Consider the following 26,771-nt stretch of genomic DNA (forward strand, 5'->3'; position numbering starts at 1 on the left):
GCCCTGCTATTAAAATAATATAGTGGTTAACATAGTGGTACATGCATACAACAGAACATTACTCAGCCATAAAAAAGAATGAATGCCATTTGCAGCAACATGGATGGACCTAGAGATTATTGTACTAAGTGAAGTAAGTCAGAGAAAGACAAATATATGATATCACTTATATATGGAATCTTAAAAAATGATACAAATGAACTTATTTACAAAATAGAAACACAGACTTCGAAAACAAACTTATGATTACCAAAGGGGAAAGGCTGGGGAGAGGGATAAATTAGGAATTTGGGATTAACAAATACATACTACTATATATAAAATAGATAATCAACAAGGACCTACTGTATAGTACAGGGAACTCTACTCAATATTCTGTAATAACCTTTATGGGAAAAGAATCTGAAAAAGAATGGATATATGTATATGTATAACTGAATCACTTTCCTGTATACCTGAAGCTAACACAACATTGTAAATCAACTATACTCCAATGTAAAATAAAAATTAAATTAAAAAAAAAGATGAAGTGCTCTGGGGTCAGACTTGGGCTTCAAATCCTGGCTCATCACTTCTGGCAGGAGCTGAAATCCTTCTCTTTTTAGTTTCCACCCAAGGGTGCATTCCTGTGCATTACAGGAAATCTATGCCTTATAGAAGAAATCTAAATTCTCTTAAGTGACAGCCTTTCAGATGTTGGTAGACAACCGTCACATCACCTGTGAGTCTGCCCTTCTTTCACCTTTTTTCTCCAGGACTTTCAACCCATACTCATATTATACAACTTGGAGTCCCTTCACCATCCAGATGGCCCTGCCTAGAAGCCTTTGCAAGTCGTCTATATTCCCTTCACACTCATTCCACACTGCTGCATGTCACTGCTTGATAACACTGCATTTTTATCCTCAGCCTTGATTGGAATGGTTCTTTTCATTCCCTTTGAATCCTCATCTGTGACTTAAACCCCTTATGGAATTACTGCAGAATTTACTCAGCCTGTTAGGAAAAGGGCTTCTGTCAGCTGTGAGTCAACTATCCAGATGTTCACGATTTTCCCTGCCTTGTCTCCATTAAGCTGGTAGATTTAAACAAGGAGGAGCTGAATTAGAAGGTCAGCTATTGGGTCCAAGTCCCCTGGTCACCATTTCTCTACAGAGCAAGAATAGAAAAATAAGAGAGTAAGGCAAGGGGTATCTGCATGTCCCAACATCAAATCCCAAAAGCCTATTCCCCTTTCTTCTAATGAAAAAAAAGAGAACTCCATTATCTCCATTCCCCATTAAGAAGGAAGAAGCAACCATCCTGCCAATGGGAATCTCTGATTATGCTTCCAGGGTCATATCATTTAAATATTGTACAATTTAAATATCACTACTTATTTTTTTTTTAACATCTTTATTGGAGTATAATTGCTTTACAATGGTGTGCTACTTTCTGCTCTATAACAAAGTGAATCAGCTATACGTATACATATATCTCCATATCTCCTCCCTCTTGCCTCTCACTCCCACCCTCTGTTTCCCACCTCTCCAGGTGGTCACAAAGCACCAAGCTGATCTCCCTGTACTATGCGGCTGCTTCCCACTAGCTATTGATTTTACAGTTGGTAGTATTTGTAAGTCCATGCCACTCTCTCACTTCGTCCCAGCTTACCCTTCCCCCTCCCCTTGTCCTTAAGTCCATACTCTATGCCTGTGTCTTTATTCCTGTCCTACCCCTAGGTTCTTCAGAAACTTTTTTTTAGATTCCATATATTTGTGTTAGCATATGGTATTTGTCTTTCTCTTTCTGACTTACTGCACTCTGTATGACAGAATCTAGGTCCATCCACCTCACTACAAATAACTGTTTTGTTTCTTTTCATGGCTGAGTAATATTCCATTGTATATATGTACCACATCTTCTTTATCCATTCATCTGTCGATGGACACGTAGGTTGCTTCCATGTCCTGTCTATTGTAAATAGGGCTTCAGTGAACATTGTGGTACATGACTATTCTTGAATTATGGTCTTCTCAGTGTATATGCCTAGGAGTGGGATTGCTGGGTCGTATGGTAGTTCTATTTGTAGTTTTTTAAGGAACCTCCATACTGTTCTCCTTAGTGGCTGTATCAGTTTACATTTGCACCAACAGTGCAAGAGGGTTCCCTTTACTCCACAGCCTCTCCAGCATTTATTGTTTGTAGACTTTTTGATGATGGCCATTCTGACCAGTGTGAGGTGATACCTCATTGTAGTTTTGATTTGCATTTCTCTAATAATTAGTGAAGTTGAGCATCCTTTCATGTGTTTGTTTGCAATCTGTATATCTTCTTTGGAGAAATGTCTATTTAGGTCTTCTGCCAATTTTTGGATTGGGTTGTTTGTTTTTGTGATATTGAGCTGCATGAGCTGCTTGTATATTTTGGAGATTAATCCTTTGCTGCTTCATTTGAAAATATTTTCTCCCATTCTGAGGGTTGTCTTTTTGTCTTGTTTATGGTTTCCTTTTACTGTGCAAAAGCTTTTAAGTTTCATTAGGTCCCCTTTGTTTATTTTTGTTTTTATTTCCATTTCTCTAGGAGGTGGGTCAGAAAGGATCTTGCTGTGATTTATGTCATAGAGTGTACTGTCTATGTTTTCCTCTAAGAGTTTTATAGTGTCTGGCCTTACATTTAGGTCTTTAATCCATTTTGAGTTTATTTTCGTGTATGGTGTTAGGGAGTGTTCTAATTTCATTCTTTTACATGTAGCTCTCCAGTTTTCCCAGCAACACTTATCGAAGAGGCTGTCTTTTCTCCATTGTATATTCTTGCCTCCTTTATCAAAGATAAGGTGACCATATGTGTGTGGGTTTATCTCTGGGCTTTCTATCCTGTTCCATTGATCTATATTTCTGTTTTTGTGCCAGTATCATACTGTCTTGATTACTGTAGCTTTGTAGTATAGTCTGAAGTCAGGGAGCCTGATTCCTCCAGCTCTGTTTTTTTCTCAAGATTGCTTTGGCTATTTGGGGTCTTTAGTGTTTCCACACAAATTGTGAAATGTTTTGTTCTAGTTCTGTGAAAAATGCCACTGGTAGTTTGATAGGGATTTCATTGAATCTGTAGATTGCTTTGGGTAGTATAGTAAATTTCACAATGTTGATTCTTCCAATCCAAGAACATGGTATACCTCTCCATCTGTTTATATCATCTTTAATTTCTTTCATCAGTGTCTTATAGTTTTCTGCATACAGGTCTTTACCTCCTTTGGTAGGTTTATTCCTAGCTATCTTATTCTTTTTGTTGTAATGGTAAATTAGAGTGATTCCTTAATTTCTCTTTCAGATTTTTCATCATTAGTGTACAGGAATACAAGAGCTTTCTGTGCATTAATTTTGTATCCTGCTGCTTTACCAAATTCATTGATTAGCTCTAGTAGTTTTCTGGTAGCATCTTTAGGATTCTCTATGTATAGTATCATGTCATGTGCCAACAGTGACAGTTTTATTTCTTCTTTTCTGATTTCGATTCCTTTCATTTATTTTTCTTCTCTGATTGCTCTGGCTAAAACTTCCCAAACTATGTTGAATAATAGTGGTGAGAGTGGGCAACCTTGTCTTGTTCCTGATCTTAGTGGAAATGCATTCAGTTTTTCACCATTGAGAATGATGTTGGCCATGGGCTTGTCATATATGGCCTTTATTATGTTGAGGTAAGTTCCCTCTATGCCTACTTTCTGGAGGGTTTTTAGCATAAATTGGTCTTGAATTTTGTTGAAAGCTTCTTCTGCATTTATTGAGATGATCATATGGTTTTTCTCCTTCAATGTATTAATATGGTGTATCACATTGATTGATTTGCGTATATTTAAGATTCCTTGCATTCCTGGGATAAACCCCACTTGATCATGGTGTATGATCCTTTTAATGTGCTGCTGGATTCTGTTTGCTAGTATTTTATTGAGGATCTTTGCATTTATGTTCATTAGTGATGTTTGCCTGTAATTTTCTTTTTTTGTGACATCTTTGGTTTTGGTATCAGGCTGATGGTGGCCTCGTAGAATGATTTTGGGAGTGTTCCTCCCTCTGATATATTTTGGAAGAGTTTGAGAAGGATAGGTGTTAGCTCTTCTCTAAATGTTTGAAAGAATATGCCTGTGAATCCATCTGGTCCTGGGCTTTTGTTTGTTGGAAGATTTTTAATCACAGTTTCAATTTCAGTGCTTGTGATTGGTCTGTTTATATTTGCTATTTCTTCCTGGTTCAGTCTCGGAAGGTTGTGCTTTTCTAAGAATTTGTCCATTTCTTCCAGGTTGACCATTATTGGCATATAGTTGCTTGTAGTAATCTCACATGATCCTTTGTATTTCTGCAGTGTCAGTTTTTACTTCTCTGATTTCATTTCTAATTCTGTTGATTTGAGTCTTCTCCCTTTTTTCCTGATGAGGTTGCCTAATGGTTTATCAATTTTGTTTATCTTCTCAGAGAACCAGCTTTTAGTTTTATTGATCTTTGCTATTGTTTCCTTCATTTCTTTTTCATTTATTTCTGATGTGATTTTATGATTTCTTTCTTTCTGCTAACTTTGGGGTTTTTTTTTTTTTGTTCTTCTTTCTCTAATTGCTTTAGGTGTAAGGTTAGGTTGTTTATTTGAGATGTTTCTTGTTTCTTGAGGTAGGATTGTATTGCTATAAACTTCCCTCTTAGAATTGCTTTTACTGCATCATATAGGTTTTGGGTCATTGTGTTTTCATTGTCATTTGTTTCTAGGTATTTTTTGATTTCCTCAGTGATCTCTTGGTTATTTAGTAGTGTATTGTTTAGCCTCCACGTGTTTGTATTTTTTACAGTTTTGTTCCTGTAACTGATATCTAGTCCTATAGTGTTGTGGTCGGAAAAGATACTTGTTAAAATTTCAATTTTCTGAAATTTACTGAAGCTTGATTCGTGACCCAAGATATGATCTATCCTGGAGAATGTTCCATAAGCACTTGAGAAGAACGTGTATTCTGTTGTTTTTGGATGGAATGTCCTATAAATATCAATTAAGTCCATCTTGTTTAATGTGTCATTTAAAGCTTGTGTTTCCTTTTTTATTTTCATTTTGGATGATCTGTCCATTGGGGAAAGTGGGGTGTTAAAGTCTCCTATTATGATTGTGTTACTATCGATTTCCCCTTTTATGGTTGATAGCATTTGCCTTATGTATTGAGGTGCTCCTATGTTGGATGCATAAATATTTACAATTGTTATAACTTCTTCTTGGATTGATCCCTTGATCATTATGTAGTGTCCTTCTTTGTCTCTTGTAATAGTCTTTCTTTCAAAGTCTATTTTGTCTGATATGAGAATTGCTACTCCAGCTTTCTTTTGATTTGCATTTGTGTGGAATATCTTTTTCCATCCCCTCACTTTCAGTCTGTATGTGTCCCTAGGTCTGAAGTGGGTCTCTGTAGAGAGCCTATATATGGCTCTTGTTTTTGTATCCATTCAGCCAGTCTATGTCTTTTGATTGGAGCATTTAATCCATTTAAATTTAAGGTGGTTATGGATATGTATGTTCCTATTACCATTTTCTTAATTGTTTTGGGTTTGTTATTGTAGGTCTTTTCCTTCTCTTGTGTTTCCTGCGTAGAGAAGTTCCTTTAACATTTGTTGTAAAGCTGGTTTTGTGGTGCTGAATTCTCTTAGCTTTTCCTTGTCTGTAAAGGTTTTAATTTCTCCGTTGAATCTGAATGAGATCCTTGCTGGGTAGAGTAATCTTGGTTGTAGGTTTTTCCCTTTCATCATGTTATATATGTCCTGCCACTCCCTTCTGGCTTGCAGAGTTTCTGCTGAACGATCAGTTGCTAACCTTATGGGGATTCCCTTGTATGTTATTTGTTGCCTTTCCCTTGTTGCTTTTAATATTTTTTCTTTGTATTTAATTTTTGATAGTTTGATTAATATGTGTCTTGGCATGTTTCTCCTTGGATTTATCCTCTATGGGACTCTGCACTTCCTGGACTTGATTGACTATTTCCTTTCCCACATTAGGGAAGTTTTCAACTATAATCTCTTCAAATATTTTCAAGTCCTTTCTTTTTCTCTTCGTCTTCTGGGACCCCTATAATTCGAATGTTGGTGCATTTAATGTTGTCTCAGAGGTCTCTGAGACTGTCCTCAATTCTTTTCATTCTTTTTTCTTTATTCTTCTCTGCAGTAGTTATTTCCACTATTTTGTCTTCCATGTCACTTATTCGTTTTTCTGCCTCAGTTATTCTGCTATTGATTCCTACCAGAGAGTTTTTAATTTCATTTACTGTGTTGTTCATCATTGTTCGTTTGCTCTCTATTTCTTCTAGGTCCTTGTTAAACGTTTCTTCTATTTTCTCCATTCTATTTCCAAGATTTTGGATCATCTTTACATCATTACTCTGAATTCTTTTTCAGGGAGACTGCCTATTTCCTCTTCACTTGTTTGGTCTGGTGGGTTTTCACCTTGCTCCTTCATCTGCTGTGTATTTTTCTGTCTTCTCATTTTGCTTAACTTACTGTGTTTGGGGTCTCCTTTTCACAGGCTGCAGTTCGTAATTCTCATTGTTTTTGGTGTCTGACCCCAGTGGGTAAGTTGTTTCAGTGGGTTGTGTGTGCTTCCTGGTGGAGGGGACTGGTGCCTGTGTTCTGATGGATGAGGCTGGATCTTATCTTTCTGGCGGGCAGGATCAGGTCCGGTGGTGTGTTTTGTTGTGTCTATGAACTTATTATGATTTTAGGCATCCTTTCTGCTGATGGGTGTGGTTGTGTTCCTGTCTTGCTAGTTGTTTGGCAGGGGTGTCCAGCACTGGAACTTGCTGGTCGTTGAGTGGAGCTGAGTCTTAGCATTGAGACGGAGATCTCTGGGAGAGCTCTTGCCGATTGATATTACCAGGGGCTGGGAGGTCTCTGGTGGACCAATGTCCTGAACTCGGCTCTCTCACCTCCCAGGCTCAGGCCTGACACCCTGCCAGAGGACCAAGACCAGTTTAGAATTGCCTGGTCCTCGATGAATTCAGCTGGCTGATTGATATGGAACAATTTCTGCTAAAATCAGGAGTGCAGTCCAAATCTTCTGCAGATGTTAGCAGCAGCACCTGCTAGTGTTCGAGGGTCTCATGCAGAGATGGGGGTTGGTTGTGGCTCACCAGGTTACCAAACCAGTTCAGATCCTCTGGGCTTTATTGTCTCAGGGGCCTTTGGCTATTGCTTTGTCTCAGCCCGTTCTCTCAATGAGCTCGGACAGACTCTCACTCCTTATTCTTACACTTTGGAAATCTCTTTCCACTCAGGATTTAGCAGTCACAATAGTGGCTGAGACTAGAGCTACATGTCTAGGTTGGAGTCACAGTGTGTCATCTGCTGATAGGCATGTCACATTAACTTTTCTCCAGTACAGAAACATGCAGTTAATTGAAATCTGTATTTCAGGATTAGATACACCCAGAATTAGATGCCAACTTCTTTTTGTTATGGATTTCCCCTCACCAGGAAAAATGATATTTAGGATAAAGTAGCTTCTAAATTCAGCAAAATGTAGTAAAGAGTAAGTCCTTGAGCCAGACTGCCTGGATTTGAATTCCAGCCCCTCCACTTACTAACCAGTGGGCAAGTTAATTGCTCTTTACCTGTTTCTCTATCTTTAAAATGAGGGTAATAATAAGGTCTACCTCACAGTATTGCTGTGAATATTAAGTGAGTTAGTATAGTAAAATGCTTAGACAATCCAATCAATTCAATCAACAAGAGCTATGAACTATGTAAAGAAACTTTCAACAAGCTATAGTAATCTTCCCTACAGAGTTATACCAATAAGCTATAAAATTATCTAGATACAGAAAGAATACTGAATTAGGGCTCAGAAGAACCAGTCTTGAGTCCCTGACACTGCCACTAGCTAGCAAATTGGCATTTCTGTGCTTCAGTTTCTTACCCGTAAAAATGAAATAGTAATATTGCCTGGTGGTTACTGAGAAGATTATGGGGCAATGAGTAAGAAGCACCAGGTAAATGGTAACACATTGTACAAATGTAAAAGATTATAATTATCATTGATCATTATTATTTTTCTCATACTTGATTGGGCATCTAGAGATTTTTATAAGATCAAGATATCCTGCCTCCTAGAAAGCAATAGATTATTTTCTTCAACTCTCTTTTCTAGACTTGAAGAAAACATCTTTGTATTTCCTTGTCATTAGAGCATTTGGTCTTCACTTCAATGTACCTGTATAACACTGCATGGCCCAGTTTCCAAGGTCAGAACTTGCCTATCATGACTGGACTTTAGCTTGGCCTATTCAGATGTCTGATCTCTTCAAAAAGTGTTTTCAAATTATAAGGACGGATAAACACTTCTAGGAAGGTCTTCTGTTGATGGTCCATAATGTGTTCATGGCTTCAGACAAAGATTGTGTCCTTTCCTAGCAAAGGTATCTCATTTGAACTTGAACTTCAGTTTTCTCTTGCTTTGGATCTCAGACTCCATTTGCCTCTGGACTCTATGCTCAAAGAGTACAGTTTTGACTTTGTTAATTTATTTCCTTGAGTTATCTGGAAAAGTTAGTCCAATTTTAGCAAAAGCTTTCTTCTGCCAGGTAAATCTTGATATTACCAAAAGCACAATGGCCATGCCAACTAGAAATTACCCTGAATGCCTTGTAGTCTCCATAACTTCATTGCATTCTCCCTCAAACAAAATTTTCTGTTTCTGATTATTTTGCCCCAGATGTACCTGGAGCATACTTTCAAGCTGAATCTCATTTTCTTATTTCCTGTCCATATTTCTACCTTCCCCAGACCCCCTGGATAATTTATCTGTTGCACTAATATTCATAGTTAAAGAAGTATAGACCTGCTCTCTCTTCATTTTTAGGCTCAGGAAATATCTCCAACTATTTTTCAATCATTTGTGTTCCACAGAGAGCCAAAACATGCCTTTTCTGTGGCATGTGTTTATGATTAACTTATATGTAAGTCATTAAATTGGTGTTTCTAAGACATTTCACTTGGCAAGCTACCTCTCTCTCACCCTTCAAATCCCCTCTCAAGTCTTATTTGAGTTGGTATGGAACCACTGCACCCAGGTTCTTTTCAGAGCTAGCAAAACACTTAGAAAAGTTGTCCTAAATGTATCTGAGATCCATTCTGTCCATATTGTAGTTGATACACAACTGCCTGAATGGTTGGCGTCTTACAGTATAGAGACCGATTTAAGAATTTATAATCATTTTATAATCAATTCATAATCATAAATGTGCCCCTTTAGGCCACAGCTGTAATTCTTCCTCAAAATGGGGTATGGCTTCTAATGACTTATTCACCCCAAATTCAAGCTCATTTCAATTTAATTCAGCCAATTTAATAATCTTTCCTTATGCACCTATTATGTGCTAGGCACAGTAAGTCATAATATTCTCTGCCTTAAATTTGTTCATTGTCTAAAAGGAGAGACTGACCTGTGTATTTACAACTATGATAGACAGTATTGGAGAACCAGGTGTAACATAATTAAAGTGCTACTAGAGAACCAGAGTGAGGGATTCCTATTGTGGATATTAACCTGGGAGTAAATTGTTCAAAATAGGACTAGAAAGTGAGGGCAAGTCCAGGTTACAAAAATCCTTGAATGCCATGCTTAGGAGTTGAGGGCAATGGGAATCTAACAAAGGTTTTTGAAGAAGGTGAGTGACATGACTATGTCTATGTCTCTGTCTAATACTGTGGAAGACATACTGGAAGTAGAAGAAACTACAGGCAGGGGAACCATAAGAAGCCCCCTGTGATGACCCAGACAAGAGCTAAAGAGGGACTAAACAATGACAGAGAGACTGGAGTAATGATAGTGGATGTCTTGACTTTGAGAAATATTGCTGAGATGGACTTCAGAGAGCTTAGATATGAGCAGGATATGAAGATTAGGTAGGCTGTGAGTGATCTCTGGGTAAATTACCTGAAGTCCTTAGGCCTCCGTTTCCTCAACAGTAGATTAAAGATAGTATTTCCAGTTCTTTGGTGGTGAGTACACTGTATGGTACACAGAAGTAGAAATACAATAGGGTACACATGAAACTTATACAATGTTATAAACCAATGTTACCTTGATAAAAAATAAATCTAAAATTAAAAGTAACAATTAAAGAAAAATTCCAGTTATTTTAAAGATTAAAAAACATGGTATGAAATGACCTAGTTCCTGGCATATAGCAGGCTCTCATTTTATGGTAGCTCAGAAGATGAAGATGATAATGAGATATATGAAGTAGGATTTCTAGAAAAATTCACCACCCATTCTACTGGGTCTCTGAACCTTTTGTGTATTCTCTTCACAGGTCTTTCACATGTATGCTCTCCATAAACATCTAGTTACTGGCTCATTTTAAAGGCAACCAGTCATTACAGAGATGTGTGGTAGTTAAAGTGATCATTAGCAAAAGGGCCGTGTTTCCTAAAGGGAAACTGAACTGCTAACTAATAATCAGAAACACCTTTAAGACCAGATGTGGATAATTAGCACATTTGTGTCACTGATTCCCTACTCTCATTTGAGACAGCCCAAGTCAGCAGACAATTTTTGACTGTTTATTAGGTACCAACGGTGTACTAGGTGCTAGAGGAGATGTAAGAATCAGTATACCAAGTCCCTACTCTCAAGGAACTTATACTCTAGGAAGGGAAATATGACAAGTTTGCAAAAGACTATGAATATTTATAGACAACATCATACCTACTAAATGCATAAAGGGATACAGATAAAATGTTAATGAAATTTAGAAGCAGGAGAGAAAACATTCACTTAGAAGAATTCAAGAACAGCTCTGAGAAAGAGTTGTTTGGTGATATGAAGCTTGAAAGATAACTAGACATTTTTGCTGGATGGAGATGTTAGGGAAGCCAACCATAGGCAATAGAAGAACTCCAATCATGTACTCACACACTCAGTCCCTCTCATTCAACAAACCTTCATTGAATGCCTACTATAGTTGAGGAACAGAGAGATTACTAAAATAGAGTCTCTATACCCAAAGTTTCACAATCTCTTTCAACTCTAATGTTTCTCCTCTCCTGGGAAAGAAGAAGAAAGAAAGATAAACAGGTGAATTGTAATACAATATTGTCAGTATTTTATAAAGGTCCTTCTGATAGTAACTTTAATTAAATGCTATATGAATTAGAGTTCTCTAGAGAAACAGAACCAATAGGATGTTTTGTGTGTATATATCTCTCTCTCTCTCTATCTATCTATCTACCTATCTACATACCTACCTACCTACCTGAGAGATTGATTTTAAGTAATTGCCTCACATGATTGTGGAAGCTGGCAAGTCTAAAATCTGTAGGGTAGGCCAGCAGATTGAAGACCTAGGGAAGAGTTATGTTGCAGTTAGAGTTGGAAGGCAGTCCGTTGGCAGAATTCCTTCTTGCTCAGGGGAGGTCAGTTTTGTTTCTATTAAGGTCTTCAACTGATTGGATGAGGCCCACCCACATTATGGAGGACAATCTGCTTTACTTAAAGTCTACTGATTTAAATGTTAATCTCATCTAAAAAAATACCTTAACTGAAATATCTAGAATGTTTGACTAAATATTTGGGTACCACGGCCTAGCCAACTTGACACATAAAATTAACCATCATACTGTATGAAACAAATGAACAAATTTGGTCCCAGACTTCTGTCAGTCAGATTAACCAGACTGACTGACAGACTGTCACACTTAGATGTAACTTTGAGCTCAGCCAAGAAAATATAGGGCCAAGGGGTGGAATTTTGGGAGAGGCCACCAAACTGGTGGCCACCAGCCCTGATTGTCTTGCATGTTCCTGGTGAGTGTGCCAGTCTACAAGGTTTATCTGTATTCTGATAAAGAGCAGTTTATGTAGCTACTCACATAGGCAATAAAATGGGTCAGTGACCACGGTATATAACTACCATGCATGCTTCTGGGGGGAGGAACATTGGTTTGTGTACTGCTTGCTACAATGTTTGCTGCTTGCTCAAAAAGTGCTGGGTCCTTGGTCCTGAATTCCTCAGCTGCAACTCAAACCCACTGCATGGGGAGCATACACATGGGCCCACTGCACTGCCCCTTTGGGACCTGGTGGCCAGAAGACCCAGTGCAAATATGCTAATGTTCATGATGCTTGCCGTGTATGAGTACATAGTCTTTTGTTGCTGACCCAGGAGTCTTGTGTCTTCTGCCTACATCTATGAAGCAGCAAAGGCTAACATACTAGTTTGCAAGCAGGGTAAAATCTCAGGCCCTTCACAGTTCTTGACAGCTGTAGTGATGAGGATGGGGTGCTGACAGTGGCATGATTTTATGGAAGAGGAAGGACAAGGGCTTTGTAGGCCAGGTTTAGGGATATATGAAGCCTTCCCAGGATCTGGTGGTGAACGCTCTCACCCAAGTGGTGGGTGAGGTTGGGGAGTAAGGGTCCCCCAGTGTCCTGCCTATTAATGAACAAAAGTTGAATTAATATTTAGAGGCTGAGCAGTGAGAGGTAGGATTGAAACAAGCCACCAAAATTGTACCATGTCTGTTGTTCACTCTCCCCAGCTGGGTGAGGGAAAGGATATTATCATGACAATGGGGGCAGTGAGTCCTGTTACCCCAACCTAAAGTCAATGTGGCTGAGGTTACTGAGCCAAGGGATTCCTAAAGCTGAAATAGGTGATGTCAGTAATGATGACCTTGCCACCCAATATGGGTCTTTGGGTGGACTGAACGTTGGCAGTTCATTTGGTTGAGCTATGAGCAGCTGACACATGCTCAAAACTGAAAGTAGTTGCTAAGACAATTTTGTAACTGAAGAACATTTTCTTCATGGGACTCATACTCAATTTCAAAATTTACTACAAATCTGCAGTAATCAAGAGATTACTGGCATAAAGAAAGACATTTAGATTAATAGAATAAAATTAAAAGTACAGAAAAAAGCCCTTACATTTATGGTCAATTGATTTTCAACAAGGATGCCAAGACAATTTAATGAGGAAAAAAAATAGTCTTTTCAACAGATGGTGCTGGAACAACTGTATCCACATGCAAAAGGATGAAACTGAATCCCTATCTCACATCATATACAAAAATTAACTCAAAATGGATCAGAGATCTACACGTAAGAGCCAACTATAAAACTCTTAGAAGAAAACATCAGAGTAAATCTTCGTGGCCTTGGATTAGACACAAAAAGCATAAGTGACAAGAAGAAAAATATATACGTTGGATTTTATCAGAATTAGAAACTTTTGTGCTTAAAAGACACTATCAAGAGAATGAAAAGACAACACACAGAATTGGAAATATGTTTGCAAATCACATATCCAATAAAGCATTTGTATTATTAAGAACTCTTACAATCCAACAATAAAAGACAAATAGGCCCCCACTTAAAGAATGGCAAAGAATTTGAATAGACATTTATCCAAAGAAGATTCATAAATGGCCAATAAGCACATGAAAAGATGCTCAACATCATTAGTCATTAGGGAAGAGCAAATCAAAACCATAATGAGATATAAGTCACACTCACTAGGATGGTTATAATCAAAAGACAGACAATAACAAGTGTTGGTGAGGAAGTGGAGAAATTAGAACCCTCATACATGGCTTGTGGGAATAAAAAATGGTGAAGTCACTTTGAAAACAGTTTGGCAGTTCCTCAAAAAGTTAAACACATGACCTAGCAATTTCACTCCAAGGTATATACCAAAGCAAAATGAAAACATATGCCACATAAAAACTTGTACACTTATGTTTAATAGCAGGATTTTTCATAATAGCCAAAATGTAGAAATAGTTCTAGTGTCTATCAACTGACGAGTAGGTAAATAGAACATGGTATAGCCATACAACAGAATATTATTCAGCAATAGAAGGGAATGAAGTATCGATACATATTACAATACAGATGAGCCTTCAAAACATTATGCTAAGTGAAAAAAGCCAGTCACAAAGGGACACATACTGTATGATCATATTTATATGAAATATCTAGAATAGGCAAATCTACAGAGATAGAAAGTGGATTAGTGGTTGCCAGAGGCTGGGGGAAAAGGAGAATGGGGAGTAATTGCTAATAGGCATGGGGTTTCCTTTTTGGGTGATCTTCTAAAATAGATTGTGGTGATGGTTGCACGACTCTATGAATATATTAGTACTAAAACAATTGAACTGTACACTTTTAGAGGGTGAATGTTCTGGTAGGTGAATTTTTACCTCAAAAAGCTGTTCTTTTTAAGATGCCTAACTTAATGTAAATGCAAAGCCTTGCTTACTGGTGTGGAGCTGCTCTCTTCCTCAGCATCCCTGATCCTTCCCTTCCCCTCTATCCCGGTTCTAGCTGTTTTAAGGAGAAAGATGACTACAGGTAGAATTGAGGTCTCCCTTTCTCCATGAGGACCAAAGACCATATGCGTCCATTCAAGTAAGTTGGGAAACTTTGGGGAGGAAGGAACTCAAACTCTTATGGTTCTTTTAGATACAGGTGCCCAAGTCACCATTCTACCCGTTTCATTGGGGAGGAGGCTCCTGAATTCAACTAATAAGGTTTGGGCAGGGTTTCCAGTAGGAAAAATAAATCTAAAGTGATCTTGTGGGTGAGGCCCTTTGGACCAATTCAATGTCTTGTTTCTGTGGCTTCCAATGTATATTCCCTATAGAATGTGTATTGGCATTGATGTTTTACATGTTTGTGCTGTGAATGCTCATAATATCCAGAGGGGATTCTCCTGATCTAGAAGAGTCACATGTAGAGAAGTAATGAGACATGTATTAGGACATTTACATGTAGTGGGAATATTCACATCTAGTGGGACATGTTAATCACTCCCCAGCCCACCTCCCTATTCTATCTCCAGGTGGTCCCAGGAGGAGAAAGGGAAATCACAGTCTTGATTAAGGTCTAAAAGGCAGCAGGGATATTAAGAGATATAATATCTCAATACTATAGCTCTGTAGGTCCAGAGGAACAGGAACTGGAGACTTATGGTAGATTATCACCAACTGAATTAAGTTGTTACTCCTGCAGCCCCCGCTATTCCAGACATTGTAGCTGCAGCTGAATCCACTGCACAGACTGATGGCACTTGGTATGCTGTCCTGGACATTGACAACACCTTTCCTTTATTTGCCCACAAGGGCAAGGGTCCAGACCAGTTTGCATTCATGGCAAATCTTCAAATATATGTTTGCAGTACTTCTCAGGAGGTACGGTTAATGAAGGGACATTAATTATCTTTTGTCTTTCAGAGCCACCTTGGAACTTTCCTCAGGAAAATGCCCTGCTGTGGCTCTCCCAAACAATCTAATTGACTTCTGGAACTGGATCTGCCATCCATCATCAGATGGCTAAACATCAGGGGAAGGCTCAGCTCTTGCATTGGTGGAAAGGTTTTAAAGTAGCCCCACTTTCAAGGAGGTAGACATATACATAAATAATAATGAGGAAAATGACAGCTGCCATAGGACAGGTAAACTCTGTATCTCTAAAATATAGTCACTATAAGCAGTGAAACTAACCTGCTGTTGCATGAAATTGAAAATTTGTTCCTTTCTTCCTTTGTTCTTTCATTATTCAGTAAAAATGTAAATCTATAAGTCAGTCACTGTTAAATCCCAGGTTTTATCTCTTGAATCATTTTATTTTACCCTGAAGCCAGCTTTTTATTTTGCTTCCTCATTGCCATTTCTATCTGCCTTGACCGCTAGCAGATATGGTTAACCTGAATTCTTAACTTGACAAAGCTGTGGCAGAACCAACCAGAGGGAGGAGATGAAGTAGTAATGAAGAATCACAGAACTCAGAACAACTGGCTCCGTCTTGCTGTGCCCCCTTGAATAAGTTGCTGGACCTCTCTGAGCCTCAGTTTTCTGTTAATTCCATACTCCTAATTTATCCCTCCCCCTCCCTTTTCCCTTTTGGTAACCATAAATTGGTTTTTTATGTCTGTGAATCTGTTTCTGTTTTGTAATATGTTGATTTGTTTTTTTTTGATTCCACATATAAGTGATATAATGTTTGTCTTTGTCTGACTTACTTCACTTAGTATGATGATCTCTAGGTCCATCCATGTTGCTGCAAATGATAATATTTCATTCTTTTTTATGGCTGAGTAATATTCCATTGTATACATATACCACATCTTATCCATTCATCTGTTGATGGACACTTAGGTTGCTTCCATATCTTGGCTATTGTGAATAGTGCTGCTATGAACATTGGTGTGCATGTATCTTTTCAAATTAGTTTTCATCTTTTCCAGATATATGCCCAGGAATGGGATTACTGGATCATATGGTAGTTCTATTTTTAGTTTTTTAAGGAACCTCCATACTGTTGTCCATAGTGGCTGCACCAATTTACATTCCCACCAACAGTGTAGGAGGGTTCCCTTTTCTCCACAACCTGTCCAGCATTTATTATTTGTAGACTTTTTGATGATGGCCATTCTGACCAGTGTGAGGTAATATCTCATTGTAGTTTTTTAAAAAAATATTTAAATATTTATTTATTTATTTTGGCTGCACTGGGTCTTAGTTGCAACAGGTGGGATCTTCACTGTGGCATGTGGGGTCTTTAGTTGCAGCATGCGGACTCTTAGTTGCAGCATGTGGGCTTCTTAGTTGCGGCATGTGGACTTCTTAGCTGTGGCATGTGCACTTCTTAGTTGTGACACGTGGGCTTCTCAGTTGCAGCATGCATGTGGGATCTAGTTCTCTGACCAGGGATTGAACCCAGGCCCCCTGCACTGGGAGCATGGAGTCTTACCCACTAGACCAGCAGGGAAGTCCCACCTCATTGTAGTTTTGATTTGCATTTCTCTAATAATTAGAGATGGGGAGCATCCTTTCATGTGCCTACTGGCCATCTGTATGTCTTCTTTGGAGAAATGTCTATTTAGGTCTTCTGCCCATTTTTTGATTGGGTTGTTTGCTTTTCTTTTTTTTTAATATTAAGTTATATGAGGTATCTGTATACTTTGGAAATTAAGCCCTTGTCAGTAGCATCATTTGCAAATATTTTCTCCCAGTCCATAGGTTGTCTTTTTGTTTTGTTATGGTTTCCTTTGCAAAAGCTTATAAGTTTTATTGGGTCCCATTTATTTATTTTTGCTTTTATTTCTTTTGCCTGGGGAGACTGACCTAAGAAAATATTACTACAATTTATGTCCAAGGAATAATTTTCATATATTTAGAATAATGGTCACATTATTATATACTTACTGTCAGGTACTTTCTTAAGCATTCACAAGGACCCTGTGATGTACAAACTATAGGCATCCTCATTATACAGATGATGGAAGATGAGAAAATCTGCCAAATGTGACACAGCAAGTAGACAGTGGAGAGGAATTCACATCCAGATCTGACTCCAGAGCCCAGTCTCTTAAGGACCAAGCTAACTATCTTCTTTTACACAGTGTGCATGCAATACCTGACAATAAACACCTGCCTTCCATATTTCCATTACTAAGTAGTGCTCTGCAGTCACTGAGCATCTTTAGAATTCAGTAAGGACTATGATCAGGGAATTGTGAGAGATATAAAGATATGAGAGATGGCTTGTGTTTTCAAGGAGCTTACCGTCAGAGAGAGGAAATTAGATGTACCCCAACAACTCTAATAACGAAAGTGATAACTGCTATAACAGGGTTACAAGAGCCTTGAGAAAAGAGGAATTACTCCCTGTGTGATTTAAAAGTAAAACAGCGTGGTTTAGTTTTATTTTCTAAAGTTTTATTAGTGTCAGTTCAGCTGGGAGGTATGTCTGAAGATACCGGTATAGAAATCTTGACAGTGAATAAGAAAACATCAGAGCTGAAGGGGACCTCAAATGGTCGAGTTCAACACCCACATCTGAGGTGAACCCAGAGTACCCAGTGCCCCAGGATGAATGAGCTGGTGGCAAAAACTGGGATCAGATACAGAACTCCTGGTCTTCCTTCCATCCTAAGGCACTCCTTCCTTCCCACTGTCTAGCAGATGGTGCCCTGGGGCAAGGAGCTTTCTCAGGAACATGTATTCTTCGGGTAACTAATCTTCCAAGTGTCCACTAATGACATCTTGTTGTACAAGCCTTCCCTGACTCTCCCCTCTAGCACTTTCTTTCCAGACAACAGTAATATCTCCTACTTGGAGGTCTGGCTTTGGAGATACTGAGCGAACAAGACAGACCTTAGGGCATCATCTATTAGCTCCCTCTCAAAGGCTCTATGTTCTGCCAACCCAAAGAGATTGTGAACATGGAGAGAAGGAATTTGACTTTTATTTTTTATGTCCCAGAACAACCAAAACAGTGCTTGGCTTTATTGTATGTCACAACACACTAGCATGAAGACATTTAAAAAATGACTGAATTTTTAAACATACACAAAAACAGAATTGCATGACAAACTCCAAAATGTTCATCACCAGCTTCCACAAGTATTGTTATTCTGCCATTCTTATTTCAGAGCCTGCTGAGAGGTGACAGAGGGTGCACATGGAAATGGCCAGGTCGGTGACAGGGAAACACAGTAGGCATCAGGCTTGGTCAAGGACCCCAGACGTAGGGGCAGGCAGTGGGATACCATCATTCACACGAAGAGCCAGGAAGCAAAGCAGTTTGCCAAGTGCTGGTGACACAGGTAGGGTCGGGAATCAGGTGTGGGAGCCCGAGATAAATTGTACCCAGCAGTTGGCTGGCTGCCTCTGTGCCTGGTGCATGCTTCAGGGTAGTCTTAGAGACACTGCGCAGCCTCTGATGTGTGACAGAGCCTCTCCCCACTGCAGCCTTTGCGGATGCTGCTTCCTCTGCTAGGACGCTCTGCTCTTCCACCAGCTTCTCCCATGGCTGCTTTCCCAGTGAAGACTTCCTCGGCCACACTTCCCAAAGAGGTATCCTCTCCTCATTATTCTTCAACTTCCTACATACCATTCTGAATTTTGTAATTAATTATGTTAGTGTTAGTTTACTTGTTTATTTTTAGTCTCCCCTGCTAGACTGTAATCTCCAATGAGGGCAGGGATCTTGTCTTCCTCCTTTACCTCTATCTCCTCAGAAACTAGAAAAGTGTCTGACACATAATAGATACTCAATAAATATTTGGCAAATGAATTAATGATAGACAGTTTTAAATTTCTGTTAATATCTTGACTGTTGAAGCACAAGTTGGGTACAAAAGAGTACAGGAAAACGAAAGGGTAATTTTTAATTTCATCAGGGTAAATGGCACCCTGTAACTAAGTGGTTCTCAATTCTGGCTGCACATTAGAATCACTCCGGGAGTTTTAAAAAATACAAACACCTGCCCTCCTCTATAGACAAACTGAATCAGAATCCCTGGGGGGTGGTTCCAAAGCATAGGTATTTTTTTTAAGCCCTCTAGGTGACTATAATGTGCATAGACTTGAGAATCACTGCTCTAATGAAGAAACACTACAAGGATTTTGACATTAAGATGAAGGCAGTGAATTTGGAGCAGAAGGCAGGTCTGCTCAAGTCAGATTTAGAGTGAGTCAAAATGACGTGTTCTATTCAATCCTTTCAATGCTTAAAACCAAATCAGAGATGAAATAAACAGAGATTGATAATAGTTGAAAGTTAGTGAGTGAAGTACCTAATGACTGATAGATTTTTTAAGCTTTATAAATAGTGTAGTGCATTTAAATAAGAATTAAAAACAATATTCTATTTTTAAAGATTTCTGCTTTTATTTAAACAAACAAAAAATCAAAATTGAGTTAGAAAAGACAATGTATTATGTTTGGCTCTCATGGTCACTTCTATCAGAGGCCTATTTCTTGGTTCCTAAATGTCATAACCAGACATCATTGTGCCCTTAATGTTTGTAAATATAATGTTTAAGGTGAAATAACTACAAGTTTGTCATATTTTGGCACTCGCAAAAGATCTTTCCAACCTACCAAAGGCATTCCACTTTTCGTCTCCTTTCATTCTTTTTCTTCCTCCCTCCCTCCCTTCCTCTCTTTCTAGTCAGATTATTTTTAGATAATATTCTAGTGTTTGAGGTGAACCGATGAAGTTAGGTAAGGTGCAGCTTTTCGCATTTCCAGGGCTGGCCTTGCTCCTCCATCATCTGAAGGTTGCTTCGAGGATGGCACACTATGCTCCTAAGCTCAAGCACAGTGCGGCTGCAATTGCTTCTTCTCCCTCTCCCTGATTTATTTAGGTTGCTGCACAACTTACTGTAACTGTAATCCCTCAGTATTGCAATCTGGGAGCAGTATAAATGGTTGACGGTAGAGTGAGATTTTCAATTGTTGCTTCTCAGTGATTCATATAATGTGCTGTCATTAGCACTTTTTATGTGACATATCATGGTTTCCAGGGCTTATTGGGCCATTTATAAATACCACATGAAGGTATTAGAGCTAGCGTTGCAGTGTGGTTACTGTCTTAATTGCCTTCAGTGGGAAAGGTTGGCAGCATCTTCTCTGGAGGAAAATAAAATGTAATTTTTAGTTTGTCTTTAACCATTTGCAGTCAATTCCTTTCAAGTGCAGGAATCACAGCTTTCCTCTTTTGTTCTTCTAATTCTCCAGTCACTTAATTTTTGCAAAAAAATTTACTTTTCATACTTTAGCTATCATTACTTGGTTGATTTCCAGGTATCTGTATGAATATTCAAATGTATATTATCTTGCCACAGTTATATTCATTATTAATGATAATTACTGATATTACTGACTTACAGAATTTTACAAAGTGACTTTGTAAAATAATAATAGCCGCTGATATTTGTTGAGTGCTTACTATGTGGTAAAAGATACATATACACTGGTTCATTCAATCCTTTCCAACAATGCTCTGAGATAGACACTATTATTGTCTCCATTTTATGAAGGGAAATGGATGATTGTTGAGGTTTAGTAATCCGCCCAGGGACACAGTAGTAAATGACAGAGCTGGGTCTGAAACTCAGGTCAGTCTGATTCCAGTGCCAATACTTTTAAGCATGACATTCAGATACTCCCCACTCCCTGACCCCAGCACAGTTAGCCCCATTTTACAAAGCAGGAAATGCAAACTCAAGCAACTGGAACACTGTGGTGCTGCCCTGGAGCCTACATCTTCTGATTCCAGGTGCAGAGCTCTTTCTACTTCCCGAGACAGCTTCCACCAGGGTGAGCTGTTCAACTGCTGGCATGTGTCACTTACATCCCATGCGCACCACTCAGGTTGATAAATAAGCAACGGATGAAGACTGGTAGTTAAAAATCAGAGGGGCTTCTTTTTAAAGCATCAGGAGCAAAAGAGCTGCGTGCCTGGTCACATGGTGCAGGTGCAGGCTCTGATCTGAGAGGCCAGGGTTCAGAGGCACAGAGGAGGAAAGAAGCAAGTCATGCCCACTGGGCATGCAGCCCAGGCGCTTCAGCCACTGACATGGAGCCGGCCTGAGTCCCAGTGATTGATCCTGCAGCTGAGGATGTCCTTCTCTCAGCAGCCGCAGGTTCCCACAAAGGAAGGTTGCACATGGAGAAGTCTTTGTCAGGGACTCTAATGAGAGGATTGGGTTTCACATCACAGCTACCCCTAAACAGGTACTCTCTGCTTCTTTCATCTTCCTGATGGCTCCCACGGGAAAGAAAAGAAAGAGAAAGGAAGCTACGCCAAGAAACAGGTCACAGGCTAATTTGGCAAGGTTCTGTACCACCCCTGCCCCACCACCTCCAGGTTTGTAACTTTGAGATTCCTTAGTTTTTACACAGCCTGTGTGGCCAACAGAGAGCGATGGGAAAAGCTTTCCTAAGTAATTTTTCATAATCCATCCACCATGACTCTCTGGAATATTAAAGCCTCTGATCCTTTGTACATGCCATTGCCTCTGTTTGGAAGATTCTCCCCAGACCTCAAACTCTTCTTCCTGTGGCTAGCTTGCCCTTCTCCTTCAAGATCCAGCTCAGGTACTGTCTCCTCCAGAAAGCCTTCCTTGATGCCCCATGCCTGCCCTCTACCCAGGCTGGCATCTGTTCCTCTTCTGTCCTGCTAAAGCACTTCTGCCATAGTCCCTGCTGACTGATCCATCTCCTATCCACACTGTAAGCTCCTTGAGGGCAGGGACACTGTCTCCAGGGTCCAGCACAGTATCGAGCACAAAGCACAAGTGTAATCAAGCACTTACTTCTTTCTAAACACTCTATTTTTTCTTTTAAAAATAGCCTTTTATTTTTCAGATTATGAAATCAATAATGCCGATTGCACCAATTTTTCATACAAAATCCACAAAGAAGAAAATAAAAACTATCTGTAATCCCACCAACCAAAGAAAACCACTTTTAACATTTAGATGTAGTCCCTTCCAGTAATTTTCTATGTGTACACGTACATATGAAATCAGAATCCTACTGTCATATCTAGTTTTCTCAAGGATTATAACAGTATCTTTTGGAGGCAGATAGAGGAGACATTTTTATCACAATTTGAGTGATGAGAAAACTGGAACCCAAAGACACATGTCTAATGGACGGCAGAGCCGGGACTGGAATCTATGAACCTTGTCACAGTACCAGGCTCCTGCTGCTCCCCTGAGGCCTCCTCATTAGGTGGTGCTCTTCTTGCAAGAGAGTGTGCAACATCCAGCATCCATGGGACATGGGTTTGCAACTGGATGTTCTTCCTCAGGAAAGGGACAGATTTAAGCTCATCCTGTTTCCACATCATGGTTGTGTAGTGCATAAGAATCTAATGTTTCAAAGGGAAACAAGGATGGAGCACCTAGGATCTCATCCCTGTGATAGGTTAAGAAGTGGAGCTACGCAGATATCATTAAGATGCACAGTTTCTTTCCAATAGCCAAATGACATCTGAACAGTGATGGCTTGGCTCAGAGCATGTTGCTACAGGAACCACAGCTATAGGTTCAATCCCGTCATAGACTAGTGAGTTTTCTATGACCACTGACTGTATTCCAGAACAACGTACACAGCAAGTGTTCAATAACTGTGCATTGGGCTGAATTGAATGTTTATAGTTATTCATAAGGGGTAGTCAGCAAAAAAGAATGTTGCCAGCAAATATAAATATCCCTACCACTATGCCCAGTATAGAAAAGGCTATCCAATGTGAACTACCTTTCTATTTTATTCTAAGCAAAGGACTAAATTGTAATCCCTCAGACACACACCAGATTGTTAGCTCTACAGATGAGAGAACCAAATCTTATTTATCTTCATGTCCCCAGAACACCTAGCCTAGAGCCAGACACATTTGAAGTGTCAATGTTTTTTGAATTGAATTGTATTTGCTAGGCCGGTGTGGGAGTTAAGAAGATGTTGGCTAGTAATTCACTATTCCTTTCCTTGAAAGCTCTGTAAATCAAGCTCTTAAAAAAAGCAGCAAGCTAAATTCCAAAACCGTTTCTTAGGAGAAATGCCCATGGCTGGTGGGGTCTGGACTATGTCCACTGAATGTGCAGATCTCTTCTGCACAAACATCCCTTACTCCCAAGAGAGCCCATGACTAGCCGACAGGCTGTGGAGACTCACAAGTTCCCTCATTCCCAATGGCGAGCAGGTCAGGGGAAAAGGGTGGGAGTCGAGTGATGAAGCACTGCTGGACTAAATGTTCTCCTCTTCCCAGGAGAAGGAAAATCTCACAAGAGGAGGAGAGTTGGCACATTTCTAGAGGAACAGCCAGAAACAACATGGGCTGTAGTTGAAAATGATCTTTTCTCAAGACAAAAAGGACTACCTTCAATATTCTCTCTTACCTTAGATTGGAATGGCCTTGCCAGAGCTGGACTGGAATCCTACAAACTTGAATCAAAAGCTGACTGGGTAGGTGGAGGGGTAATATGGGATATGGGTTGAGGTGCCATTAGGCTAAGACCCGATAACGACAACAACAGAAATAAAACCACTATCTGCCAATAGGATCTTTTCCTGAAATGCACTGAGCTGAATTTGAAGGGACTGTAACAGAAAATACTGATTTTTCTGGGAGGCAACTAAAACATAACTCACTAATGCCCTAAACTCTTAACACTCTTGAAGATTTAATCACAGTGTAAAACCCACAAGTTTTTATTGTCAGTGTTTGGATATCAACTGTACAACTCTCTGAAGCGGCAACAGTATGATCCTAGGTCTGTGACCATTGCACATCTCAGGGGCCTGCTGGCAAGGTCTGTCAGATTGGTGCCCGGGTCTAGCCTAGTAAATTCTTTCCGGGAGACTTAGGACATACTCTCCCAGCTGCAAAGTTCTCTGCTTATAAGGTACAGAATTTATTAGCCCAAAGAAAGAGAAAAAGAAAGCCTGCTACCTTTTAAAGTGCTTTTACATACAGTTTCTTTACTAGAGCTTGGCATTTCCAGAAATACAGCTGTGCAGAACATTTGAGCCTTTGTACTAAATCAATAGGACTTGTTTGAGCTTCCAATGAACCTCTGTGCCGCTACTACCTATCAACCAAGGTGTCTCACGGTAGCTTTTAAAGAAAGTCACCTGTATTATCGCTCGTTTGGGGAGAACGAAGCCATGAGAACTTGCATCTTTAACCTAACACATGGCCATGCGAAGGTACATAGAGAGCTGATACGCAATCCAGGTTTGTCCAGCTCCGGAAATCAAACCAGTCTAGTCACCCACAGGCCATAGGTTTTCTTCTAGCCTAGGTTTTCTTCTCTCCAGTTCCTCAAGATGCCTGTTCCCATCTCCAGACTCAATTCTGAGACAAACAGTGGCATCAGACCACAGCACAGACACCAAAGAGAGTACTGCAAGAAATAGTGTGGCACGGTGAAAAGAAAATAGCATTTAGAACTGAAAAACTCTGAGTTCCAGCTCTTACTCCTTGTCTGACCTTAGATAAGTCACTTAACAACTTGAAAGAACCCTAGTTTCTCTTCAGCAAAATAAGTATAAATAGTCATACTCATCTCACCAGGCTCTCTTCAGAGCAATTATGACAAACTTTTTTATCTTATTTATGTGTTTATATACTTTCCGTTTCTCAGTTCACTTCACTAGACTATAAGCTCCAGGAGTTCAAGGACCTTGTCTTTTTGGCTCGTCACAGTGGCTGCTTGCCAGGAATAGCGATCAGCATATAGTACATGATCAAGAGGAGTGAAAGAGATTTGAATGTGTGAAGGAAGGAATAAAGGAAAGACAGGAGGAAGGAAGGACAGAGTGTTTGGAGTTTTACTGATGTGTGGTATATGAAAGTGGTCTGTAAACTGTTAAGTATTATACACATTATTAAATATACAAATAATATTTGGTGCATTAATTATACCAGGGTGATCTTTTAAAAATGTAAGTTAGATCATGTTACTGCCCTGTAGAAAACCCTCCAATGGTTTTTCATACTACTTACAATAAAAGTCAAACTCCTTTTAGCTTTCAAAGCCCTTCGTGATCTGACCTGGGCTGGCCTCATGTCCAGTCTCCCCCTTCCCTGCCAGGCCCCCAGCACTCTGGTGTTCTTATGTTTCCTCAAACATGCCAACTCTGTTCCTGCCTCGGAGTCTTTGTGCTAGCCCCTCCCCCGGCCTGAAAGCTCTTCTGCAAAAATCTGCATGTCTGGCTCCTTCTTGTCACTGGGCTCTTGGCTTAAATGTCACCTTCTCAGAGAGGTCTTCCTTGTATATACTCTAAAGGAGCCCTCACTGACCCCCTCTTATAGTAATCCACTATCTACTTATTCAGGTATCTACTACTAGTCTCTTCCCCAGTGCCTGATGGTCAATAAATATTTACATTTGTGTGACATTATATTTGTTCAGTGCTTACATTTCATAGATGCTTTTCTAATTATTATTTATTTTATCACCACAAGTTTATGAGCTCAAAAGAAAGAACAAACAAAGGAAACCCCCTATGGTTACAAACTGAAAATTCCCTCTCACTCCTCCATACCCCAGCCCCACATACACTGAGAGAGAGGTATCCTGGCCCTGTGAATAAAAGCAACTGTGCCAGTCAGCTTTAATATTTGTGACTTAATTGGAGTCATGTACAATCAGGGATACAATAATTACTTAGTACTCTAACTAGAGGGATTCTTTTGAGACATGGCAATGGTGCTGTTGGGTGCCAAGATGTTCTCTGTTCTGGGCTTGGAGGCCTGGGTAGTGAGAAGAATAGGGGGGTGGAAATGGGCAGGGGGAAGCAAATGGCAGGAACACTCACTGGTTCCAGTTGGGTTTGTTTACTGTGGACCCCAGGGCAGCAGTAATTCTGTAGGAAGATTACTGGACCAGGGCACAGAAGCAGGTTCTAGGGCTGGCTCTACATGCCCCTCCCCCCCACCCCAGGCTATCATTCCCTCTGTTATATGAGGTGGAACTGGATCATCTCGAAGGGGAATGCCAGCTCTGACATTCTATGGGTTAATGAGAGGACTCTGACCTTTTATCATGACTAAGATGTCTGTGAGAAGGATAACTCATGTAATATTTTTGATAAGCACAGCTTTTCTGGACTAAGTGGGATTTCTTTGATTGGTCAATAAAGTCACTGGACAAACCCAGATCTCTGCTTTTGCCATTCTTCTTTAGCCTTCCCTTTCCTTTGCTTTCCTAGAGAAGGTGATACCCTGGGCAAATCCCCTCATTGTCACATAGGGATCAGCATCTAGTGTAAGTGTACTTCAGCCACTTTCCAAGGGATGGGTTCCTACTGTATCTGATCTTGGCCAACACTCTCCCATCTGCTTTCAACATGCTGCATCTAACATTAACTAAGTCTCCTATTAGCATTAAAAGAAAACAATCTGGAAAAATTCACTCAAGCAGAGTTCAAACAGGCCACAAGTAGATTTGGAATCTCAACAGCACAAGGTTT

The 26,771-nt window shown here is 39.7% G+C and overlaps 1 protein-coding gene across 2 annotated transcripts in view; it reads right to left on the reverse strand.

The window, feature by feature from the left end:
* The window catches only part of HPSE2 (heparanase 2 (inactive)), a 572,092-nt gene that overhangs the window by 120,723 nt on the left and 424,598 nt on the right, over positions 1–26,771 (reverse strand). The gene's annotated exons all lie outside the window — the stretch shown is intronic.

Source organism: Lagenorhynchus albirostris, chromosome 16, assembly GCF_949774975.1.
Source record: "Lagenorhynchus albirostris chromosome 16, mLagAlb1.1, whole genome shotgun sequence".
Taxonomy (NCBI): domain Eukaryota; kingdom Metazoa; phylum Chordata; class Mammalia; order Artiodactyla; family Delphinidae; genus Lagenorhynchus; species Lagenorhynchus albirostris.